Source organism: Pteropus alecto, unplaced genomic scaffold (genome assembly GCF_000325575.1).
Source record: "Pteropus alecto unplaced genomic scaffold, ASM32557v1 scaffold72, whole genome shotgun sequence".
Lineage (NCBI taxonomy): Eukaryota > Metazoa > Chordata > Mammalia > Chiroptera > Pteropodidae > Pteropus > Pteropus alecto.
This window is the reverse complement of record NW_006436811.1, coordinates 19,082,998-19,092,017: the sequence shown is the minus strand read 5'-3', so window position 1 is coordinate 19,092,017 and position 9,020 is coordinate 19,082,998.

Below are 9,020 nucleotides of genomic sequence, written 5' to 3'. Positions count from 1 at the left end.
TCGACCATGGAAAGGACTTGGATTTTATTCTAGGTAATAAAAAGGATACATTAGAGGTGTTAGATATAGATGTGATAAGATGTTACTTCCCTGTTAATAGAATTACCATAGCTATGGAGGATAAATGAGCATTATGTAAGTTAAAGTGCATGTAATGATGTTATTGGAATAATCTATGTGAATGATAGTGATGGCTTGAATTAAGGTGGTAGTAGCACACTGGTAAAGTAGTTGGATTTCAGATATTTGAAGATACAGGTTACAGTATTTTTATATGGATCAAATGTGAGGTATATGAAAAAGAGTAGCCTAGAGTGACTAATGATATTTTAGCCTCTGCATCTAAAGACACGGAGGTGCCCTTTACTGAAATCACCCTTTGCTGAAAGCTGCCAAAATATAGTAGGAGGAACAGAATCAGGACTTTTCTTTGAGATGCTCTTTAGATACACAAGTGCAAATTTCAAGTGGTCAATTTTTGTATGTCTTTAGTTTAAGGGAAAGTTGAGGCTGGAGGTACACATTAGGAACCATCAGTTCATGGATTGTATTTTGAACATAGGACTGTATGAAATCAGTTCCAGAGAAATAGAGAATTGAGAATAAGACTGAGTACAGAGACTTTGAGTTTTCTCATGCTACGGAAGATCTCAAGGGATAATATTTATATTGGACACTGCCTTTTCAGAAGATGACTTAGAAACTGCTAGAAATGGTCTGTACTCAGCTTTTCAGCACCCACAATTACGAGCTTTACCCTTTTTAATATTGGCCAATCATCAAGACAAGCCAGCTGCTGGATCAGTTCAAAAGGTAAACCATCTGAAGATTATGTACCAAGTCAAGAAATTTTCCTGAACACCCATGGCTGAGCCAACTGCCCTTTTTTTCTGACTTCCCAAGGCATTCTAGTCCTATCTTAACCATAACAATAGACTTAATTGCCTATTAACTTTTCTATCTACCCCTCAAGATTGTAGCTCCTTGAAGGACAGGAATTTTGGCTTGTTTATATCTCTGTGCCCACCATATGTTCTCTGAATGAGTTACTACCTCTGAGTTTTACCATACATGCTTCCTTACTGGCTTCACACCATCACCTTTGTCCATATTTTCTTATTCTCTTTACTTAATCTGACTCATCTACTTCCATCCTTGAATATAAATATTTTCCTTTTCTACATCAAACCTGAACTGAATATAAATATTTTCCTCTACATCAAACCTGAACTTTGACTATTACTCATGAACCACGTCTTCATGAAACCTCACAATCTGTGTTAATGGTTTTAAAAAGTGTTAATCTGTTATTTACCATACTTAAAAATGTTTGTTTTCATGTATTTTTATGTACTTATATTTGTGTTTGTCCATTTGCTTATGTAAGTTACTATTTTCTTCCCAAAAATCCCTCCTAGAAAGTGGCAGGACATCTTGACTGAGTAATATTCCTTTAATATGTTTTTACAAATTGCCTATATTTTAATTATATAGAGCTTATTTCAATTGCTGGCATCACAAACTATCTTTTACTGTTTAGATTTCTCATGTGGAGGCTTGTACATGATGAAGCTCTATGGAAACATAAATGAAGTGGTTTGAAAGTAATGAATTTAATTTAATAAAAACAAATTTAGCTTTCTAATTAATAAAATTATTTATTAAATTAGTAAAACAGGATTTTAAAAGTTCTTACATTTAATAATTTTTCTTTCTATACGTATTTAAATAAAACAATATTATTTTGCTTAAAAAAAGGAAGAAGTGATCAACTATGTCATATGCTACTAAAAACTCAAGTAAGATGAAAACAGAACTTATTATTAGATTCAGCAATATGGAGTTCTTGATGAAACTAATCAGGACAGTTTGAATAGAAGAGTAGTAATTTGGTAGGCTAAAAATCTTTCCTGATACTGTAAAAATCTTTCATATTAAATATTTAACAAAATATTACTTAAACTCTTAAAATATTTAACCAGAAAAAATTTTTACATAGTTAAATTAAAAATTTAAGAGAAATTTTTGAAGGCCAAAACAAAACAAAACAAAAACCAAAATTGGAACACTATTTTCAAAGAGGTAAGCCAATCCTGTAACAACCAGTGTACTAAAGGTTTCTACTTATTTTTATTTGCTAAGAGTATTATTTATAACTGCTAAAAAAGGGAAAGCAAGAAAGACAAAACCTAGATAATGCAATTGTGTGGAGTTGTGTTAGAGAACCTAACATTAAGCTGGGAATCCTATAGAATGATATCACTGAAAGAGATATTTAGTAAAAAAAAAAATACCCCACAAAGGGTGAAAAAAATACTCATTTGTCACAGGACTAGATCTGGTGGAAGAGAAAATATATAAATTGAGTATTTGAGACCATGAGTTATAGATCACACATTTTGAAGCCTAAATACATTCTCTGAAAATTTCTGTTCTCAGTGGTTTTCAGTTTATTTAAATGAATTCTGAATTGGAAATGTCTTCAGATGTCTAGCAGAATCAAATGCAAGTTTTTTTCTATAGGGATCACCTTCATCTGTGGACTCAAAAAACTTTCATTAAATTTTCAACAAATGTCAAAATATAAATAAAATAGATGAGAAAAAAAGACACCATAAATAAAAGTGAGCCCTCCCCTCCCAAAACAAACAAATAAACAAACAAACAAAAACAGAATAAAAAGGTGATGGAGATGCAACTCTACATGAGGTGTTTAGGGAAAGTCACTGATGAGACAAATTTCCTCCTGGGCTTCAGTGTAAATATTTTATTTTGGCTTATTTTCCAGTTCATTAATTCTCTCTTCGGCTATATAAAATCCTATTTAAACTCTTAGATAGAGTTCTCAAATCCGGTTATTATATTTTGCAGCTTTACAAATGTAATTCATTTGATTTTTAAAACTTATTTTTGTAATTCTGTAAAGTTCTCTATATATTCTATTTCTTATCTAATTTCTTGAACATTTTAATCAATTATTAAGTCAGTCTTATCAAGCCGATATTGAACTTTCTGTATTTTTCATTGTCGTTGTTTGTTTCTCTCTCTTTTTCTTTGTTGTTCATTTTTATCTGTGGGTTTTGCAGGTGAATTTTGATTGAATTGCAGATGTACATGAAACATTATAGAGAAATTTGAAGATTTGAGTCATTTCCTCTAGAGAGAATTTCTCTTTTCTTTTAGCATGCACTTAATGGAGGAACAAATCACCTTAATCCAAGTAGAATCCAGTTTTGTCCCCCATTCCAAAAGATACTCAGAAGATTTTCTCAGCTGCTAATCTTCTCTTTTTCCATATTATGCCTTGCTTCTCAACCTTGTGACTTCAGATTAATGTCTAGAAGCCAGGCTTAGAATATTATTATGTTTCCCCATCTTTAAGAGCACTCTCCCTTGTTGATATTTTAATTCCTTCAAACAGATTCCTTTAAAATATTTTTCCAAATTTTCCTTCCTTTCACTGAGAGTTTATCTTAAATAAGCCAGTCTGCCATTTCTACAAATAGAAAGCCCAAGGGTAGAATTTTACCTATAGGGAGATAATTGGGAATGAAATCTTTAAAGAGATTATGGGGGACTTCAGATACTCCATTGATGCTCTGCTCTATGACCTATTCTGAATGTGGGCATTAATAGTATTGTTTTTATACCAGATATAAACATTATATATTCTATAATATGGATTCTATATTTTATGTTAAAAAAATGACGGGAAAAGGTAGAGATTTAGAAAAGAGAAATGAGCATCAAGTATACAGAAGGTTTTTTACTTCAAAGGGGAAGTTGATAATTTGAATGTTATTTGAAAGACTATGGAATAGAAGAGAAATTTACTCTTTTAAAAAACTGTCTACAGTCCAGAATGCTTCCATGCTGATGTGCGCTGGTGTAAAGATTGAATTAATTCATCATGTAAAACACAGAGCAAAGCACGAATACTTATAACAAGAGTACAATACATTTGAGTTTCTTTCTAGCCATTTTATTGTTTAAAAATTCCAATTGTAGAGACAAAAGATAGTCTGTAATGAAAGCAATGGAAACAGAAAAATCAAGTTGGGTTCTTGGAAAAAATGGAGTTAAAGATGAGATGAAGTATAAGGGAAAGGAAGAGTTCGTGATAACTCTTGGATCTTTAAGCTCCATAAATGAGCAAAAATCCAATTAGCCTTGCAAGTATTGCAAGTATTAGGAAAGGCAATGTCAGTTTACAATATTAACACCTAGTTACACCATCTCAATAAGGAAAGCACCAGTCAGTTTGGGAAATTACTTTGATGTGGTTTATAAGTTGGTATTCATGTAAAGTGTACCTATAGAATCCTTTGCTATGGTCACGTGGTACTTTTAATAGGGGCAAGCTGCTCTACTTGAATTCAATATGACTAACACTTAATCTTGAGCTATATAAGAGTCAAGTGAAAGCAGAATGATTCTCTTGTTGCCATACTTAAACATCCTAATTTCTGTCTCAAAGAGTCCAATTATCCAAAATTGGTGTTCAATTAGAAAATAGAATCTCAGAGTGAGATAGACGAAATTCATGTAATTCACAAGTCATGTCATCTACTGGAATTGTTAGTTTGCATTAACTTGTTAAGTTTGGATTAAAAACATTATAGTTCTGCTTGAGCTGAGGAGTGTTTGTCAGTTAATTAATCGTGTGCTGTTCTGAATAGTCTCCTATCTTCTAAACTGAAGCCAGTATCACTCAGAGAGAGGGTTAAATATGAAAACGTAAGAAATTATGAGAGAATAATTATAATAATTTATTTTTATTTCACCTGACATTAAAACTTATTTTCCACTATCAACTCTAATATTTTTTTAGAAGGTATAAAATTCTATGATAAAAATGTTTTTAAGAAAAAATGCCTCACTATAAAATGTGCCATATCCCATTTGTGGTTCACTGGATTTTCTAGAGGTATCAGTCTTAGGAAGCAATCAATTTCTGTTGTATACTCCATAAACTTCTGTGATAACATTTTATATTGCTTGTCTGCTGCCTAAAGGAGGAGGGTAAAATATTCTTTTAAGGTGTATTTTGCATCTAAGGAGACTAGACCTGTTTATTGCAATAGTCTCATTTTTGCTCTAGGGAAGTGGTTATCAGATATGGAAGAGAAAATGAGAAGAATTTGTTTCTCTTCCCCAAGGAAAGGAGGAGAGAACAGATGAAAGAGGAGGAAAAGTGGGAGGGGAGAAATAAACCAGTGAGATCTTGGAAGATGGATATTAAGTTGGCGATAGTCTGTTGAGGGTACCTGTTCCTTGGAGATGGTAGCCTGAAATGTTTTAAGAATATCAAAAAAACAATCTTAAATTTTTGCTCTGTGTTTAACGTTATGCTTCTAACCACGTCACCCTCCAATCTTCACTGTTGCTTTATGGGGGATAATTTTTGTTTTGTTCATGTGGTCTCTGCGGAAGAAGTTAAGTGTTATGTTTTGGTATTTGGGGTTGAATTGAGTCCTCTCAAAATTCATATATTGAAGTCCTAATTCTCGGTGCCTCAGAATGTAATTCGATTTGGAAATAGGATCATTACAGATATAATTAGTTAGGATGAAGTCATTCCAGAGTAGGATGGGCTTTTAATCCAATATAATTGGTGTCCTTGTAAAAAGAGTGCCCCAGGAAGAGAGAGATATGCACAGAGAGAAGATCCTGTGAAGACATAGGGACAACGCCATCCTTAAAGGACACCCAAGATTGTTAGCAAATCACCAGAAGCTACTAGAGAGGCATGGAACAGTTTCCTCCCAAAACCCTCTAAAGGAATCGATTCTGCAGACAATTTGATCTCGGATTTAGTCTTTAAAAGTGTGATACAATAAATTTCTGTTGTTGAAGTTTCCCAGTTATGGTACGTTGTTATGGCAGCCCTAGCAAACTAATATTTTTTAACTTGGTAAAGAAGAAAAATGGCATGAGGGCAATTTGTTGCTCAGAGGTGAACTCATCTGGTGTGATTGTTTGAGTCCTCTCTCTGAGAAACAGATGCCAAGTGGGATTCGATGTTTAAGAGAGTTTATTTGTGGAAATGTGTGCAAAAGATAAAAGGAGAGAACAGGGAGAGTCTTTTGACCACAATGCAAGTTTGACACCTGTGAAAAAAGAGGAGAAAGGAAAAAAAGGATTGAATAGGAAGACTCTCAGACTACAGCAGATATTTAAAAAAAGTTAAGCTAGGATAATGGGGAATCTTTCACTCCAAGTCACCCATTATAGACCCCTATATCTTACAGTTATAAGCTTTCGTGGTATCCCTGCCATACTTGCTCATTGACTGAGAGCAGACTTAGAGCCATGTGGCCTTAGCATATATGCAGCAGTGGATACAGAATGGTGACAGCTGGGCTGCTAGTTAACTATGCTCCCCACAGCATGAAATCTGAGCAGAGCATTTCTATAGCTGCCACAATGGGAAATTTGCAGATGTCTCAGTAGAGTAAATAATTTTTTTCTTGAGGGTCAGTTGAAACATGTTATCTAAGGTACTCTCTAGACATGGTTATAACAACAACAAAAAATCTTGGTTTATGAGAATGTAAACAAGAAAGATTGCCTTTTGATTAGGAGTTGGCAAAATGCAGTCTGTGGACACTGTGGAGTGGGGAAGAGGTGGAAGAGAGAGAGATGAACAGGGAGGTGGTCAACTGGATCTAACTTTTATGTATTAAGGAAGATGAGGATTGAAAGTTGACTGTTAGATTAACAATGGCTAATTATTTACAACTTGAGGTGAGAGCAGTTTCCATGGCTTTCTGGCCTAAGGCAGTGAGTTAAGAGGGCCGGGGAGGAGGAGAATTTAAAGGAATAACAATAATAAAACTATTAAAGAGTTTCACTACAAGGGAGAGTCAAAAAAACTGAAGAGGCAGGAGTAGTAGGATTCTGATAAAGCTCTTCTATATATATATATATATGTGTGTGTTTGTGTGTGTTTGTGTGTGTATGTGTGTGTTTGTGTGTATCTGTGTGTACATATTTGTATAGATACATATGTATATATATACACACACGCATATATATATTTATTTATATATCATGAAATATGATATAGAAGAGAGAGAAGAGCATTGTTGAAGTTCTTTAGAGAGACATGGTGGGATCTAATGCTCCTGTAGCGGCTGGGTTTAAATAGAAGTTTGGTAAGATCATCTCTGATAACAGGTCAGAAGAAGAAAATGAAGGATGAATGTGGGTAAATATATCCATTTTGTTGGTAGAAATCTATGAAGTTCTCTGCTAATGGCTTAAATTTTCTCAGTGAAGTAGAAAGCAAGAGGGTTGCTGTGAGGATTGAATAAATTTATATATGCAAGGCACAGGGAACAGTTCCTTATGCCTATTGTATTAATAAATATATTGACATAGAAAATATTCATATCAATAAGAAAGAAGGCTACAAATGATATGTAGGGTATAACCTCATCTTCTGGGTTAAAATTGTTTTTTGAGGATGTACACTTAATTTTTAATAGAAAGATTTTTTTGTTGAGTCTGAACACAAGAGCCGAAACTGAAGATAGCAAAGGACTCTCTGACACTTCAAATGCAAGTTTATTTAAGGTGCAAATCAAAGGTCAGAATAGGGACCATCCTGGAACAAAACAGACAAAAAATTGGAATCAATGTTAGGAGGGATATTTGGAGGGATGCAAAGAAGTGTATCTATATGCTTACTGATCTTTATGCTGCCTTTAAGACTTCGGTTTGAGGGTAAGGTATTATAAAGTCTTTAAGAAGCAAACACAGACTCTTTCATTCCCCACATACATTTGAATTGATTATTGTATTGGTTGTTGCAGACCTGAATGTCCAACTGTTGAGTTCAGGTGTATTTATTTTATTCTGTATGCTGAGAATAGCTTAGCTGCCATAGATGATTATTTGCAATAGTCCTAGAAAGCTCCTATTTAATGTTCTTAAATAAACCTTTAGAAACAAACTTCTGAGTTTACAATTTGTCCAGAGATTAAGTATGAGGGTGTGTTTTAAAGTTTAAAATAATTTCATAACTTGAAAGATATAGTTTATAAAAGAAAATTTCTTTATAATTAAAGTTAATTGCAAGCCATTTATAATTAAAGTGAATTGCAATTCAAGAACAATAACTTTTAAAAATACCCTAAAAGCAGTTTAAGTTAAAAAGATAATATTTTCGAGACATTTATTCTTTGCAAAATGAATTACTCTGTAAACATTTTATCACTATTTTCACTTTTGGCAGGAACTTGACCCACATCTATTTAAAAATATATTTTTTTAATAGTTTGAATTCTTTATGACTGTACTTGAATATTTTATTCTATATGTTCTTTTGGTTCATTTAGCTATTAAAAATTCCTAATTGCTTCTTTTTAACATTCTAAATATAAAACAAAGTGACTTTGAAAAATAGTGATTAATATAGAGTTTTACTTTAAGTATACATTTTAATCTTCCTCTGCCTTTATTTTTTATGTGCATTTTCTGGAATTGAGCAATTGACTTTTTACCTCGGTTATTTCAATTCCTCATCCGAAAAAGGAATATATATTATTCTATCCAATAGGTACCTTACAATTTTAAAACAATGATTCTATGTTTATTTATTTATAAGTATTTGCAATCTTTTTTGATCTTATGAAACTCAGCAAGCCCAGGGCTGGATGTTTTCTAGTTCATGCTAACTTTATACTTGCTAGATAATGTTTTAAAAAATTAGATAAGAACTCAGGCCTGATGCTGGGTTCCCAACAATGGGTTCTTTAAGTATATTAAACACGCATTTTTGTTCTTTTCTATTAAAATGTTAGCAAACATTGAAGAATGTAACTATTAATTTATACAATGAAATTATTCATTTATATTATTTCCATATATTTCTGGAAAATTAAGAAGAACAGAATGTGAAGAAATTTTAATATAAATATGTTGAAACATTTTCAATCAATATGGTCAACTTATAAATGTGGTAAGACATATAATCTAAGGGAGTGAAATCCAATTATTATATTAATTATATTACG